General features: G+C 48.7%; 1 long non-coding RNA gene and 1 pseudogene across 2 annotated transcripts in view; both read left to right on the top strand.

Moving 5' to 3' along the window:
- LOC146839236 (uncharacterized) overlaps positions 1-14,190 on the top strand; it is a 46,597-nt gene extending 32,407 nt beyond the window's left edge. The window contains exons 2-3 of the long non-coding RNA XR_014960815.1: positions 12,001-12,066; positions 13,326-14,190. This is a non-coding gene — a long non-coding RNA (uncharacterized LOC146839236). The remainder of the gene's footprint in view (positions 1-12,000; positions 12,067-13,325) is intronic.
- Positions 1-16,172, top strand: part of LOC146839235 (uncharacterized) — a 310,687-nt pseudogene extending 294,515 nt beyond the window's left edge. Inside the window, exon 10 of the transcript XR_014960814.1 lies at positions 14,663-16,172. The product of XR_014960814.1 is annotated as an uncharacterized LOC146839235 (transcript). The remainder of the gene's footprint in view (positions 1-14,662) is intronic.
- The last annotated feature ends 310 nt before the right edge of the window (positions 16,173-16,482 follow it).

Below are 16,482 nucleotides of genomic sequence, written 5' to 3'. Positions count from 1 at the left end.
AGGAGGCCTGTTTGATAGGGCAGGCAGGGCCGGACTGGGAACCCAAAGTAGCGCTGGCAATTTTGCCGCACTGGTTCCCACCCACCAGAGGTGGGGTGGGGGGGCAAGTGTCAAGCACTACTGTTTAAACTTGGTCCCCAGTACTGGTGCTTTAGTTGCTGAGGGCCCATATTGCAGCATCGGTGCAAAAGTGCCCCCAGTAATACAGCTGGCCCCCACTGCTCCAAAACCGACCCCCAGCCATCCAGGCAAACGCCTGATGCCTGCTAAGGCCAGTCCAGCCAGGGGGGTGGCCTTCGTATTGGTGACTGGCGTACAATGGTTGTGTCATGTTCGGAATGAGAAAGTGCAGCGCAGAGCATCTGCAAACACGACAAAGCTACACTAAGATATATATTAGGAAAACGGGGCAACCGGCCTCATTCCACAGTGCCAGTGAACCTCTTCTTTACTAACTAACTGCACAGCGGTGGCTCACGGCCATCTTAAGGACTTTGAGCGCCATCGGCCAAACGTATTTTGGGGGCCTCTGTGCGGATCAGCTTTGAATTTATGATCCAGTTTCAGCTTTCTCGTGTCCTTTTGGCCAGATCACAAACAGTGCAAAGACACACTGGTTCAAATTCCAAATATGTTTATAGTTAATAATCAAAGATAGTGATGTATGTTTCCAATATTGTAACACAGTAGAAACCCACTAGTACTACTGCAAATAATCACTGTGACATCCTCCCATTTCTCATATCCGAGATCCCGTTTAAATCTAAAATAAACATTTTTTATGGATGCTGCATGAAACAAAACCACATTTGTCAAAAAATGTTTATAATACAATCTCACACATAAACCAGATACAAAATAAATGAAAGGAGAATGCTATTTGCAATAATCTATTTAAGAATTATTCAAGGTCATCAGGGCAAGCCTCTGCAGAACAGAGCTGGCTCTACCAAGGCGAGGGTTACTCCACTCTTCAAAACTTATAATCATAGTTCACTTATCCGCTCTGAAGATGGTTTCTTGGATACGCAGGGGGGGAATGTACACAGAAGTCCAGCATGTGTGCATTCAGAGTCACTAAAATATGTTAGTGATTCTGAAAGGACGTGTGCTTTTAGGCTTGCTCAGGGCTTTAACTGGGATGAAAAAGCTGTGGGGTCTCTCAAAGGGGAGTGCCTGATGTAATTAAGGGCGTGGCGTAAAAACACATAAGCTAAAAATCTTTGCTTAGCATAGTGTGCCGCCCGACCGTTATTGTGCTGCCTCTGTCATTGCATCCAGATATATAATAAATTAAGTAACATTATACCTACAACAACTCAGGACTATTGACTTTGTCAATGGTTGTTAGTTGCATCGAATAAATAAGCAACAACTACAGCTTTGTTGAATATATTGAAAATGCCTCAATTCTGAAATGATCTATAAAAAGTCCTCTGAAGTTACACCAAAGATTTTCAGCAGTTGAGATTTTTTTTTACCCTGAGGGTGAGGGCAACAACGAAGAGCCTGATTGGGACCTGTCACAGCACCGGCCTACAAACTCCGCATCAGCAGGACCCAGCCCACCTAAAGCCCTGGGCTTGCTGCATGCTTTTGGTTAATAGAGCGTGGCTGCGGGCAGATTGTGTGCATTTTTGAAAGTATACATGTTAATTGCAGCAATTAACATGAATACTTAAAAAAATGTACACCATCTTCCCGCAGCCACACTCTATTAACAAAAAGCATGCAGCAAGCCCAGAAGCAGGACGTGTGCTTTCAGAATCACTCACATACATTAGTGATTGTAAAAGCACACGTTATGTTTTTAGGCTTGCTGCATGCCTTTTGTTAATAGATGGCGGCAGATTACGTGTCTTTTGGAAAGTGTTCATGTTAATTGCAGAGCCCGACATACTAATACACGGGGCTGCATTTAACATGAAAACTTTCAAAAAGGCACACAATCTGCCGCGCTCTATTAAAAAAAGATGTACAGCAAGCCTAAAAGCACAATGTGTGCTTTACACGTTGTTCTTTTGTGCTGGCTGCATTTATTTTCTTAATAGAGCACGGCTGCAAGCTGTTTGTGGACCATTGTGAAAATATTCCTGTTACTTGCAGCACCGTTATGTGCTGCAATTAACATAAATATTTGCATCAAGTCCAAAAAAACCACGTGTAAAGCACACCTCATGCTTTTGGACTTTCTACATTTCTTCTCTTAAAGGAGCGCGGCTGCGGGCTGATTGTGGGCCATTGTGAAAATATTTATGTTAATTGCAGCGCACGACGGTGCTGCAATTAACAGGAATATTGAGGAGCCTAGCGCGCAACCAAGATGGCCGCGTAGGTGCGAAGCTCCCGAGGACCTCCGCGACCTCCTGCATTAATCCTGATTATATCCTGTCCTAGATGAGGGGACTGTGTTTGTGAGCCCGAGCTGAGGTGACACCCGTTTTCCGTTTCCGAATCGGACCTCGGACACCGGCGGAAGCACCGATTGTGGTTTGCAGCCTTCTCCGCGCCGGCCCCCCGGATTGGAGTTGTGGGGCGATCCGGAGACAAAGTGAACAACAGCGGCGGGCAAGGCTGGGCAACTCGCGTACCCCGCACTTTCACTTTTGCTTTTGCGCCCTCCTTGCTGTCCGGCGAGGTAGGGTTGCGGGGCGGTGTGCGGTGGTGTGGCCTTGTCCGGGTGCCCAGCCGACCCGCCGGCTGTGATTCGTCCTGCGGAACAGTGGTCGCCCCCCCCCCGGAGCCCGTGAACTGGTTTGTCGGCCCTTTTGAGGAGATTGGCACGATTTGGGGACTGCAGCCATGTCTACAAAGCAAGATGGCGACCGGGCAAAGTTGAAGTCGACCCGCCGTGGCACGGCCCATCAGTCCAACAACATGGACCGCTACACCCTCCAGAAGGGATCTCCTGAGGCGCCGCGTACGTCCCCTGCAGGCCCGACTGATGCTCCTGCTCTGCCCGCGGATCTGACCCTCCGAGACGTCATGGGCGCCATCGCCGAGATGAAGGCCTCGGTGGACCAGCGCTTTGACACTCTGGCGCAGAAGATAGACTCGGTCCTCGTGGATGTGGGCCTGGTGAGGGCAGATTTGTCCAAAACGAATGACCGGGTTGATTCTTTGGCCCACACTACCTCGGGCCTCACAACGGACGTGGCGGCCCTCCAAAAGGAGGTGCGCCGGCTTGGCCAGGCGAGCGCCCTGATGGATCGTCGACTGGAGGATTCTGAGGGTCGGGCCCGGAGGAACAATGTCCGCATTATCGGGGTGCCGGAGGGACGAGAGGAGGAGGCGGCGGATCTGTTTGTGGAGGACTTGATTCTCACCCATCTCCAGCCCCGGGGGCTGAGTAAACTCTTTGCGGTGGAACGTGCCCACAGGGTCCCTGGAGGAAGACCTAAGGCCGGAGCCCTGCCGAGGCCTCTCATTGCCCGGATTTTCAACTTTCGGGACAGAGACGCTATCCTGCAGACTTCTAGGCTACAAGGACCGGTCAGACTCGACAACATGGACGTAAATTTCTACCCTGATTTTACTCCGGCGGTCCAAAAGCAGAGACTGAGTTTTCTCGGAGTCAAACGTCGCCTACGGGACCTGAACCTTAAGTACGCAATGCTTTTTCCAGCTAAGCTGAGGGTAGAGGTGGATGGCCGCACGCACTTTTTTGATCGTCCCGAGGCGGCCGGGGACTGGTTGGACACTTTGCCCGGGGATCGGGGCCGGGGGGGTGGGGGGGGTGCGGTTGGCGGGGAGGGCTCGCCTGGATCAGGACTGAGGGACAAATAGTAGGCCTTGCTCTGGACAACATTATTGTCACCATTGACTGCTCGTGTATGTTCCCCTCCTGTGGAGGTCGTACGGGGTCTCTTGGGGGCTTTCCCTCCTCCTCTGGGGGACTAGTTAGTTTTTCATCTATGGGGCGACAGGCACACTGCACTTTGGGGGGGCTGTCTGGGCTCATGCAGGGGTGCAGGGAGGGGGGAGTTCTGTTGGGACGGGTGGGTTGGGGTGGGGTGTTGTTCGTTTTTACCGCAAGGCAAACCCTTTACTGTATTGGTGTTTCTGAGGTGCTCTTGGGGGGACGAATGATGGCTTCTGTATGTGATGGGGGGTAGGGATTTGACTCTGTTGTCGTGGAACGTTAACGGACTGGGGGATAGGATTAAGCGAGGTGTGGTCCTGCAGTATCTGAAACGAATTTCGCCAGATGTGGTCTTTCTGCAGGAGACACACCTTATTGGTAATTCCTTTTATGCCATGAATCGGCGGGGCTATCGCTTGGTGGCCCACTCGGGCTTCACGTCGGGCTCGCGGGGGGTGGGCATCATGGTTAAGAACTCGCTCCCACTGGAAATAGATGAGGTGCGCCATGATGAGAGGGGACGCTACACGGTCTTGGTGGGGAGAATGGAGGGCAGAGTAGTCGTTTTTGTATCAGTGTACGTCCCACCGGGGTTACAATCTACCACTTTTGCGGACCTGGGGCGCCTCCTCCTTGACCTCCCGGGGGGGGCTTCTGGTAGTTGGGGGGGACTTCAATGCGGTGGCTTCTGGGACTATGGATCGTTACCCCCCTAGGGACCTCCCCCGGGCACAGGCGTGGCTGCCCGGCCTCTTAGATACATTGGGATTGGTAGACTGCTGGTGACTAAAACATCCCGCGCAGCTGCAGTACACCTTCCATTCGGGTGCCCATGGTAGCCTCTCGCGGCTTGATCATGTCCTTGTCCCTGCGGCCTATGCTGGGAGAGTGGGAGAGGTGCGCCATCTGGCGCGGGGTATTTCAGATCACTCCCCGCTCCTGTTGCATTTTGATGTCTTCCCGAGGGGGGAGGGCAGAGTAGCTCCAATCAATGCATGGTACCTGCGCAACCCCACTATTCGTGCTGACTTGATTAAATCCTTGCAGCGGTATTTTGAGGAGAATGTGGGGTCTGTCCCTTCGGCTATCTCCCTGTGGGAAGCCTTCAAGACAGTTCTTAGAGGGGAGGCCCTCTCCTTTATCTCCCATGCCCGGAGGCGCGAGCAGGAGGAGGTGACCCGGGTGGAGGCCGAAATTACTGAATTAGAGGGTGATCTGGGGAGTGGGGTGACGGATGCTGCACTACATGTTCTACACCTTAAGCAGGCGGCCTACAGTGCCCTCGTCACGGAGGCGGCCAGGGGCCTCAGTAGAGAGCAACAGGGGCGACTGTATGATGTGGGTGATAAGGCTGGTAAACTGATTGCGTGGTTGGATAAAAAGGAGAGAGCGAGTCGTGTGGTCCCGCTGATTGAGAGGATGGATGGTGTACGTGTCACCGAGCCAGAAGACATTGTCTCTTGCTTCGCGGATTATTTCCGCGAGGTGTATTCCCCGGTTTCTCCCTGCTCGGAGGAGGATTCCCATGCCCTGCTTCGAGATATCGCGCTGCCCTCCCTTTCGGTGGAGGACAGGGAGTCGTTGGATGCCGCTCCCACCTCAGACGAAATTGCCCTCGCCATACGCTCGGTCGCTTCTGGCAAGGCCATGGGCCCGAACGGCATCCCTATCGAGTTGTATAAGCTGCGACCGGATGTACTGGCACCCCACCTCCGCGCGATGTTCCTGGCGGCCCACTCGCGGGGCTCCCTCCCGCCGGACCAGCGTCTGGCTACAATCGTGGTTATCCACAAGGAGGGGAGACCACGAGACCGGGTTACATCCTATCGGCCTATCTCGCTCTTGAATGCGGAGCCCAAAATCCTCGCCAAGGTGCTCGCCAACCGGGTGGTCGGCGTGGTGGGTGACCTGGTCCACCAAGACCAGTCCGGCTTTATTCCCCATCGCAACACGGCCCTTAATCTGCGGCGCTTGCACGGGGTGCTCGCGCGTGTCCCGTTTGTGCGGGAGCCGGCCATCTTGGCGTCCTTAGACGCCACCATGGCGTTTGACACGCTCGAATGGCCATACATTTGGGCGATGCTGGCGAAATTTGGATTTGGACCGGGATTCATCAGCTGGGCCAAATTGTTGTATTCGGGCCCATTGGCGCAGGTGGTGGTGAATGGACGAGTCTCGGCCCCATTCGCGCTGGGACGGGGCACGCGACAGGGTTGCCCCTTGTCGCCGCTCCTGTTTGCACTAGCCTTGGAACCCCTGGCGGAGTGGCTGCGGTGGCACCCTTCCATCCGTGGTCTCCGTTGGACCCCCGAGTATGAGGACCGCGTGTCCCTATACGCTGACGATATCCTTTTGTACCTTGCCTCCCCGCGTAAATCACTGATTGTCCTGGTTGATGTTTTGCGCTCTTTCGGCCGCAACTCAGGCCTCGTCATCAACTGGGCTAAATCATGTGTCTATGTGCTTTCCGGGGATGCTCCCGTCCTCCCGCGGGACTGTCCGATCCAGATTGCCTCTCAGGGGTTTCGGTACCTGGGTATCTATATTACTCTGGACCCGGAGGCCCGCTACGAGCGGAATTTGCTTCCCCCCCTCCAGCGCTTGAAGGAGGACGTCGCGCGTTGGCGGCGCCTGCCGCTTTCGCCGCTCGGCCGGGCGGCATTGTTTAAGATGATGTCGTTGCCACGCTTCCTGTACGCTCTCCAGAACACTATGGACTTGGTCCCGGCGCGCTACTTCCGTGAGGTGGAGAGTCTACAGCGTCGCCTGTTCTGGGACGGGAGGCCGCGTATCGCCTTGGCGAAGTTGACGCTCCCATGGTACGACGGGGGGGTTGCCCTCCCGGATATTAAACGGTATTACTGGGCCTCCCAGTTAGCTGCAATTAATCATGGCCTCTACGGGCCCGCCTTAAACCCGGCATTTGAAATGGACAAGATGCTCCTGCCTGGTGGCGACTATAATCGAGCGCTCTACTCTGGCGCGCCCGACCCCCGCCTGACGGGACCTACGCGTGTCATGGTGCGAGTATGGCACGCGGCTAACGCAGCTATGGGGTGGAAGGACCGTTTGACCCGGGCGTCACCGCTATATGCGTCTGAGAGGTTGGGCTCCCTGTGGACCTCGAAGGGCTTCGAGAAGTGGGACACGATCGGCATCAGTACAGTGGGGGATCTCTGGACGAGGGGGGGATTTAAAACATTCAAGACACTGCAGACGGAGTTTCAGCTGCAGGGCAGTGAATACTTTCGGTACTTGCAGGTCCGCCACGCACTGGGCTCCGTCTTCCCAGGCGTCGCCTCCATTTCGGAGTCTTCCCCCCTGGAGGATAGAGTGCTGGATGGCCACGTTCCGGACAGCACGATCTCCCTCATATACAAAAAACTGATTAATGATCGCTCGGGCTTGCTGACTGGCCTCCGCGAGGCCTGGGTTGCCGATGGGCTGGAGTTGGACGACGAGGACTGGATTTCCGCGGTGGCCTCTCCGAAGGAGGTGGCCATACCGGCTCGCCTTCGCTTCGTCCAGCTAAAGATCCTCCACCGGGTTTACATGACGGGGCCAAGGCTTCTGCGTATGGGCTATGCCGAGTATGGGCTGTGTAAGCGTGGGTGTGGTGCGTTGGCGACTTTTTTGCATATTCTGTGGGAGTGCCCGAAGGTGGAGCGATTCTGGCGTGGTGTGCATGCGGTCCTGCGAGTGGTTACGCGTGTCGCGCTGTTGCCTGAAGCGAGGAGATGCTTGCTGAATGTGTGGGAACCAACTGACTACTCGGTTCCGCAGACACGATGGGTGACTCTGGGATATATGATAGCTAAGCGTGACATCGCGCAGCTGTGGGGATCCCAGAGGCCCCCGGCGGTGTCGGCCTGGAAAGAACACATGGATTGGTGCATGTTCCGAGAAAAGGTGGTGTATGTGGCGAGAGGTAAGCCTGGAGCGTGGGTGAAAGTTTGGGGCCCCTGGAACGCCTACCGCGGGGGTATTTGCGAGCCACCACTGCTCCCGGCTGCCTCACCAGCTCCGTCCCCCTAGTTGACCCCCTCCCCCAGCCCCGGGCACAGGGTCCCCCAGTCCCTGATCTGCTCCCATTCCCCTCTTTAGCTTCTTGTGGATGGTTGGGGTCCCCCATTTAAGGAGCACGTGCTGTCACTTCGGATTGCGGGTTGCCTTGCGGGTGTGGTTCTTTGTATTGTTGTGTTCTTATAAAATGAAACCGTATTGGGGGCTCAGAGTCATGTGGCCCACGTCGTTGATACCTCCTGATTTACTTCTCTGCAACGCCAAGAGCCTTTCTGTATGTATGTTATATGCTCCTGTCACTCTAGCGGCCGGCCGGAAGGTTGTAGGCCCATACTTGTATATATTTGAGATTGCAATAAACGGTTTAAAAAAAAAAAAAAAAAAAAAAAAAAAAAATTAACAGGAATATTTTCACAATGGTCCACAAACAGTCCCCAGCTGCGCTCCATTAAGAAGGAAAAACAGCAGCAAGTGCAGGAGCCACCACAAGCCGGAAATTACCATTTTTGATACCCCTCCTGTTCTAAAAGCGGCAGCGTGAATGCTCTCCTGAGAAGTGCTGTGTATGCGCGCTCCACACGCAGCACTGCACGCTCGGGGGATTAGACGTGTGCACGCACGTTACTGGGAACACTGGCCTGAATGCTGAACAATGTTTCATTTTCTCGCCCTAAGTGTGCTAGGTTTGCCCAGACGTGGGTCCCGGGCTCACTGTGCCACTGGATTCAAGCTAGCCTGGTTGATGAGGGGTGGTACCCTGAAACCGGTCCCAGGAAGCTTGTTTCTGGTCCAGGGAGGTCCTGGCTTGGCAGTTCGGGCTGGACTGTTCCCATGAGGAGCAGGGTCAAGACTGATATGCATATGGCTAGTTCTAAACTGGGGTGGCGTGGTGAGCAAAGGAATGATGGTTTTAACCCAGGTCTCTTGACTAGGGATAAATGTTTGATTTGTTCCCCATTCTGTCCATCATTTGTGTCTTTAACTTTTAGAAAGTGCCATTTTCTTGCCTTAGCTATTTGCTGCCAACTGCCTGTCTATAGTCATCAGACTGGGTGTAGTTGGCAGTTGGGCTTTGTGTATTCCTACTAGACAGCCACGCACAATGTAAGCTCAGGTGTGTCTCAATGGGCCATTTCTGGCAGGATTCGAGGGAGGAGCTGGACACAGTCTCACTCCTATCTGAATAGGCTGTGTCCTGTCCACACTCAAAGGGCTGCATACCACCCTGTAGTGAGTCTATAGCCGGGGCAGGAAGGGAGGACCGCTGTGCACTTCAAAGGCATGTCTTTGAAGTCTCCCCCACTTCAAAGGCACCACTGGGTATAAGTACTGGACCTCAGACATCACCACTTCAGTACACTTCTGGACCTGTGGATACCTTAGCAGGATGGAGAACTGTTATGCTGCTGAAGTACTGCCACCCTGCTAGGGTCCTACATTGCGATGCTGATAGGCTGCCTGCTGCCCTCTTGCCTGGGTGAGAAGGACTGGACCTGCATCTGTTGACCCCAGTACCCAGAGTTACTGGCCTTCTGATCTGAAGCCTCAGGGACATAACAGGCTTCCAACCCCTGATCCTGGACGGTTCCATCTGTGGATCTAACCTGCCCAGTGGTGCTGATGAAAGAGCTTCAGAGTTGGAAACAGTTGATGCAAAATAATATCCACTGAGATGTCTGGAGGAGTGTATGTGCATGTGCCATGGTCGAGAGCTGGTCTTTTTACATTCACAACAAATGTCCTCACGCTTAGAAGGAACCAGAAAAGTGCTGCACAGAGGTAGAGAGGATTGTAACTATTCTGAAGGTGCTTTGGATGAGTTTAAATAATTTTTTTGAAATTGTTGTCCATAGAGATTAGTGGAATGAGTGTAAGTTGGTTGTAAACTGGCTAATTGAAGAGCCACAGAGCGAAGCGCCTTCAAATAACCAGTGTACTACGGATCGCCTAAATCACTGTGCATGATAAATGTTGATGTATAAATGTCTTATCTGTAACGAAACATATGCAACTGTGCTTCTAAAAGTAACCAGTTTGATTTCAATAAAAATGGTAAATTAAAAAAAAAGAACCAGTGTACGGTTGTTATGCAAAAATATAAAGAATTGATCATTTTAAAGACAAAGGTTTATCAGAAGCAAGTAAATTGGTCAAAAATAATGGGCGTGCAAAAGCGGGCGTGTCTGCCTTGTTTCTAGCGTTGCGTCCAGAGGTTGTGTACATATCCAGCAAAGTGTGATGTGCTGGCAGATAACACTTCTGGATGAGATTTTGTTATACGCAAAGCACTGTAATGATTGTTTTGATGTCCAGCATAAACACAGCACAGAGAAAATAATGGTGGCTCAGACGTTTTTCCAGAAGGGTGGCAAAAGAAGTTCTCATGTGCTGGATTGTTTTGATTCTGCATTTGTTGCTGATGTGAATTCGGATTTGCACGGAGTTGGTGTGTAGGGTAATTATGTTCATTATGTGCAAGGAGGAAATGTTGTTCCTCGGGGTATAAGTTTTATTAACAATGACAATGTAAATACCTCGGATACTAATAATGTGCAGAATAAGACACGCTCCTTATCATGTTTGTGGGTAACTGAGAAATGGGAACATGAATCAGAGGACACAGAATGGAATGTCACAGCCAAGGGTCCCAGCCCAACTGGCCTCTGTGCCGAATATGCAGAATCAAAAGCAGTTAATTTGGAACATGCCTTCAGTCCCGATGATCCCACTGCCCAGTACAGAATAGAATGCAGAATTCTCAACAGATTCAGGATTTCAACAAAATCCTTCATTGATTAATAATGATTTTCCACAATTTGCATCTACACTTGGAGTTTCTACTAGACTGACTCAGATACCATTTCGGTGTCTGAGACGGGAGAAGGATTGCATGCCTAGGGCAGTCCTAGAGGTACACCAGAGTAGCCCTTTTGTGGAAGAAGAAGGAATTGGCCATCCAGCATCACCTTTAATCGATAAAGATGCTACTCATTCCACAGTCAGACTGACGGGAGCTCCCAACCAACCCTTCTAGGGAAAGAAGCCCAAGTTGTAGGCATTTCTAATAAACAACTAATGAGCGGTGAGCAAATGTTCTATAGAAGTTCAGTACACCCATACACATTGAGTAGAGGAGAGAATTGTACCTGTCATTGGTAAAATGATTGAGCAGCGCATTCTAAAAGAAGTGATAAGGAGCCCATGGAGCTCTCCTGTCATGGGAATGAAAAAAACAAGTGGGAAATGAAGGATAGTAGAGGACCTGAGAAGAATTAATATTGTTGTTATCCCATGTTGATGAATTGTCTGATAGAACATGCACCTTCCAATGCCATTCATTTGCTTTTAGGTGAAGAGTCACAATTAATTATTCATTTTGTAGGTTTGTTTTGTAAAATTACATTGTGCTATGTTTCCATGAATGTTGATTAGTTGTTGTCATTATTATCTCATCATGAGCTATGTCAATAATGTTTTCTCTCTGTCTGGAAACGTATACAATGTGCATGCTCTCTCCAGTCCTGGCGTGTGAAACATGGAATGAAGAGCATGTGCATGGAATAAAGGAAGCCTTACAAAAGTGAACTCCCATGAGAAGATATACAAAGTGCATATACAAAAAAGGATTAAAATGTATACACATATAAAGTACAGACACTAAAGTAAAGGACACAACTTCCATCAGCTTGAACTTGAATTGCTGTTGCTCCGAGAGCATGGTTTCTATAACTAGAAGAGTGTGGTTGATTTATGAAGTGTGGGCACAATTATGTACAAGGGCTTTAACATGCCGTTTGTGAACCTTATTGTTTTGATTCTCAAGTTTCATGGTCTGTAAATGGAAAGATGGGGGTGATGATGAAGTGGACTGGGTTGTTAGGGTCTGTTCCCTGAGACTGTGGGTACACTCTATATTCACAGAGACCTTCGCCAGCAAGGGATCATGGTTCTTGGTGAACAGAAAAAGTGTATTTATTCATAACCATGTTTGCTTCACAGTGGCCTCCAGAGAACAAGAGTTCCTTTTATATAGTAAGTACAAGATGGTTGTTAGGAAGACGGGATGAAGTGTTCTTGTCATCTGATGCTAACGCATTTCTTTCCCTCTTTTCAAGGTATTCTGGGGCAACCAGGTGGTGCGACACAGCTGCCACCTTGGAGGAACAAAAAAAACCTGTCAGGTATGGATACCTATGACCCCTAAGTTTCCTTTTCCCCTGTTTCTTTTTCCTCTATTTCCTGTCTCAATTGTTTTTTTGTAATGTATTTTCAAACTTCCGCATTTGACTCCCTCTCTACACTATTCTTGTTGATATCAGACTTCTGATAATCACCTGATGATTATTATGATTATTATTTGAAGGTTTTATGTAGCGCAAACAAGACCCTTGCGGGTATCAGAGCGCTTTACAAGGTAAATATCTCAGATACATAGGCATATGGTAAATAACATATAGCTCCATAAAAATCACGGATAGTAGAATCAACCTATCTGATGGAGCCACATTCCTCGTGGAACATGCTGGGGGCCTCGTTCAGATCCAGGTCATTTTCAGGTCGGCATGCACTTGTCCGTGAGCACTTGCCTCCTCTTTTGCCCACCAGTTACGTTACTAATGGCATGTTTGTTTCCTCCTTTACGCCATATGATACTATCTTCCCTCTGTCTGTTCTTTCTATGTCTGTTCTCTTTGGATCTGACTTCCACCTTTTTGCGTCCTCCCATCCTGCCCTTTTCTGGTTTGTCTGACACTTCAGGGGTCGTGCCGGGACCCTGTGGTGACAGTGGAAGATAGTCTTTTTTTCTTTGTCCTCTGTTTGTTTTGTGTTTGTCTTTTCTTGTCCCTTTTTAGTTTCTTTTACTGCTGAGATGGGTCCCCTCCCCTTTTGCAGGTGGAGGAGCGTGACTAGTATTGAGCCACCAAGTAAGTCCTTATCTTCCCCCACAATTTGAAATGGTGAACTCCACTGAGCTAATTGGACACGGCCTCAGTCTACGGTGACATTTAAAGTAGTGATTACAACAAGGCCAATAAAATGTCCCTTCGTGGATCACTGGAAAAAGGAATAGAAGAACACTCTACGTGGGCAGGGGAGTAAATGACGCCTGATAATTCATTAAAGGTGTTACAAATATCTCACTGTTATGCCAGCCCTTTCCACAGAAAGTGTAAATTGATGGTGTTGGCTGTTTCTGAGAATTGTTGTCACAATATATGTGAAACTTGTTTGTTTCTTAAGTATTCACTTCTTTTGCTCTCACATCCTTGAGTTCCAGTGATCCCAAGCTCTTGATCTACACTGTGTCCAAGAGCTGTTTCACCACTATCAGAAATTCTACTCAACTGATTTCCTCTTTTGTTTCTGTAAATGCTTTCTTTCTGCAAAGTATAAGGTCATACATATTTTTTCTTCATGTTCTCTGACTCCATTTCTACAGGTGACCTGAAGCATGTACAGAAAAAAAAGGTTTTAATTTAGTGAAGCACAGCGAAAAGGATTAGTTCAAGGAAAGTTAAAAAATTCTGGAGCTCTAGAGAAGAAATACATGTGCCTGGAATGGTGAGGAACTTCAAGCGGAAGAAACTGGTGAATGTGAAAGTTCTCAAATCTCCAAAGTAAAATGACCATAAATGTTTACCATGTGTCACTTGCTGAGATTGAGGAGCCTCTGGAACATGAATGGAACACGAGTAAATTGAAAGTCTGCAACTATCAATTGTAAGAATATTTTCAAGTAAAGGAAACATTTCAAGATCAGTAGAAGAAAGAACATTGACCACATTTGATCCCCACGCAGTGAACTTGAGTATAATCTGTGTTGTAAATTCTGTCTGATGGTTTATGAGAAATGCCTTGGAGGCCCAAACCCTCCCCAACAGATCAGCATCCGTGGACGTGATGTGACAGAACTGTCAAGAAGACTAATAACCTCAGTTTACAAGAGCAAGCTTTTGTCTCCGTCCCCTGTTATTCAGAGGAGAAAAAACATTGTTTAAAAGAAAGTAATCGTAAATGTTCTTCACAGATGTCATTACAGCAAAGACGCTGAATTATCATTTCCAATACAGAAAGATTTTCCCCACCAACTCTGTCTCTTGTGGTGTTCCGAGTTGTTTCAAAGTGCCCTGGACCTCCAAAGTCGATCATGTACCTGCCTTAGCCGTTGAACAAAAAAGCATAAACTGGCACAGAAAGCTTAAAAGGGGCCAGTGTTACGCTATTAATCATTTATAAAAACCACCTTGTCATGCCCTAATCACCTGGCATTACTTGTATGAACAAATAAACCTAACAGGCAAACTCTAAACCCCAAAGACCTTATCAGTGCTCTTAAACCTCCTAATTCAAATGTGATGAAGTGGAGTCACAAAATCACCCGGGCATAACTTGGAGAAACGGAATCCATGAGGGGCATCTTAATATAGACCTGGTGCTCCTTAGCGAACTTTCATAAGACCAGTTAGATAGGAGCCTTCAAAGGTAGGAAAATGATCTCCAGATAAAGCTATAATTAGTTAAATACAGATGTTAAGAAGAGCATCTGCAGTGTAGTTTAGAAGTTAATGCTGAGTGTAACATAAACAAGAACAGACTCTGGAATCGGATTCAGTCTTAAGATGGCCGGTGTCCAGGAAAAAACCCAACTTGGAGAAACCAACAACTTGGATAGGAGCAATGAATATGAGAACAGCTTTAGTTATCAATCCCACTTCTCTAAATGCGAGAGAACTCACACTGGACTAAAACCTTATTTGTGCCCTGAATGCCAGAAAGGTTTCAGCCACAAATCCTCTCTCATTCAACATGTGAAAATCCACACTGAACAAAAACCATATCAGTGCTCCAAGTGCCAAAAAAGCTTCAGTTTTTGGGTCAGTCTGATTCGGCATGAGGGAACTCACACTGGACAAAAACCCTATGAGTGCTCTGAATGCTGGAAAAGCTTCAGTAGGAAATCAGCTCTCTCTCAACATGAGAGAGCTCACACTGGGCAAAAACCTTATGAGTGTTCTGAATGCTGGAAAAGCTTCAGTCACAAATCCAACCTTACAGTACATGAAAGAACCCACACTGGGCATAAACCGTATCAGTGCTCTGAATGCCAAAAAAGCTTCAGTTCTTGGGGCAGTCTCACTCGACACCTGAGAATCCACACTGGGCAAAAACCTTATCAGTGCACTGAGTGCCAGAAAAGCTTCAGTCAGAAAGACCATCTCATTCGACATGAGGGAACTCACACTGAACATAAACCTTAGGAGTGCTCTGAATGCTGGAAAAGCTTCAGTCGGAAATCTGCTCTCACTCAACATGAGAGATCCCACTCTGGGCAAAAACCTTATCAGTGCTCTGAATGCTGGAAAAGCTTCAGTCAGAAATCCAGCCTTACTGTACATGAAAGAACCCACGCTGGGCATAAACTGTATCAATGCTCTGAATGCCAAAAAAGTTTCTATCACAAATCTGGTTTAACTCTACATGAGAGAATCCATACTGGGCTCAAACCGTATCAGTGTTCAGAATGTCAGAAAAACTTCAGTCAGAAAAAGACTCTCACACACCATGAGAGCACTCACACGGGGCACAAACCTTATCAGTGCTCTGAATGCCAGAAAAGATTCAGTCAGAGATCCAGTTTAATTGAACATGAGAGAACCCACTCTGGCCAAAAACCTTATGAGTGCTCTGAATGCCGGAAAAGCTTTATTCGGAAATCTGGTCTCTCTCGACACGAGAGAACTCACACTGGACAGAAACCTTATCAGTGTTCTGAATGCCCAAAAACGTTTTGTCAGAGATTCAGCTTAATTGAACATGAGAGAACTCATACTGGGCTCAAACCCTATCAGTGTTCGGAATGCCAAAAAAGTTTCAGACAGAAGAAAACTCTCACACACCATGAGAGAACTCACACTGGGCAAAAACCTTATCAATGCAAAGAATGCCTGAAAAGATTCAGTCAGAGATCCAGTTTAATTGAACATGAGAGAACCCACTCTGGACAAAAACCTTATCAGTGCTCTGAATGCTTGAAAAGCTTCAATCAGAAATCGGGTCTCACTCAACATGAGAAAAAACTCACACTGGAAAAAACCTTATCAGTGCTCTGAATGCTGGAAAAGCATCAGCTGGAGATTGTTTCATTCAGCATGAGAAAACCCACAATGAGAAAGAAAACGATCAGTGCTCTCAATGTGACAAAAACTTAAGTTGTAAATGTAGCCTCTCTACATGAAGGAGACAATGTGGGAGAATAAAAGGTGCTCACCCACAACCCTCGGGAGGAGCTTTCAGCATCACAAAACCCTCAGATGAAGCAACCACAAAGCCATCAATCCATTGATTGTCCTGCAAACTGTCTACTGAGAAAAGCACACAGTGAGGGATGGAAATGCTTGAATTAACCTCATCCTTTTGCAACTATTTGTGGCCTCATTCCCTTCAGCGTGTTTTTGCTCCCTGAGCAGTGGCTCTGACCCACAAAGTCCATTTGATCCTGAACTTTGAGGCCTCGCTGCTAGGATCAGGAATGCATGTAACCTCGAACTGTTTCCAGCCTTAACAAGCCTCACCAGGGGGCTTCAGCAGGAGTCCCT

The sequence above is a fragment of the Triturus cristatus genome, chromosome 4_2, assembly GCF_964204655.1.
Source record: "Triturus cristatus chromosome 4_2, aTriCri1.1, whole genome shotgun sequence".
Classification (NCBI taxonomy): Eukaryota; Metazoa; Chordata; class Amphibia; order Caudata; family Salamandridae; genus Triturus; species Triturus cristatus.
This window is presented reverse-complemented; position numbering and strand designations above follow the sequence as displayed.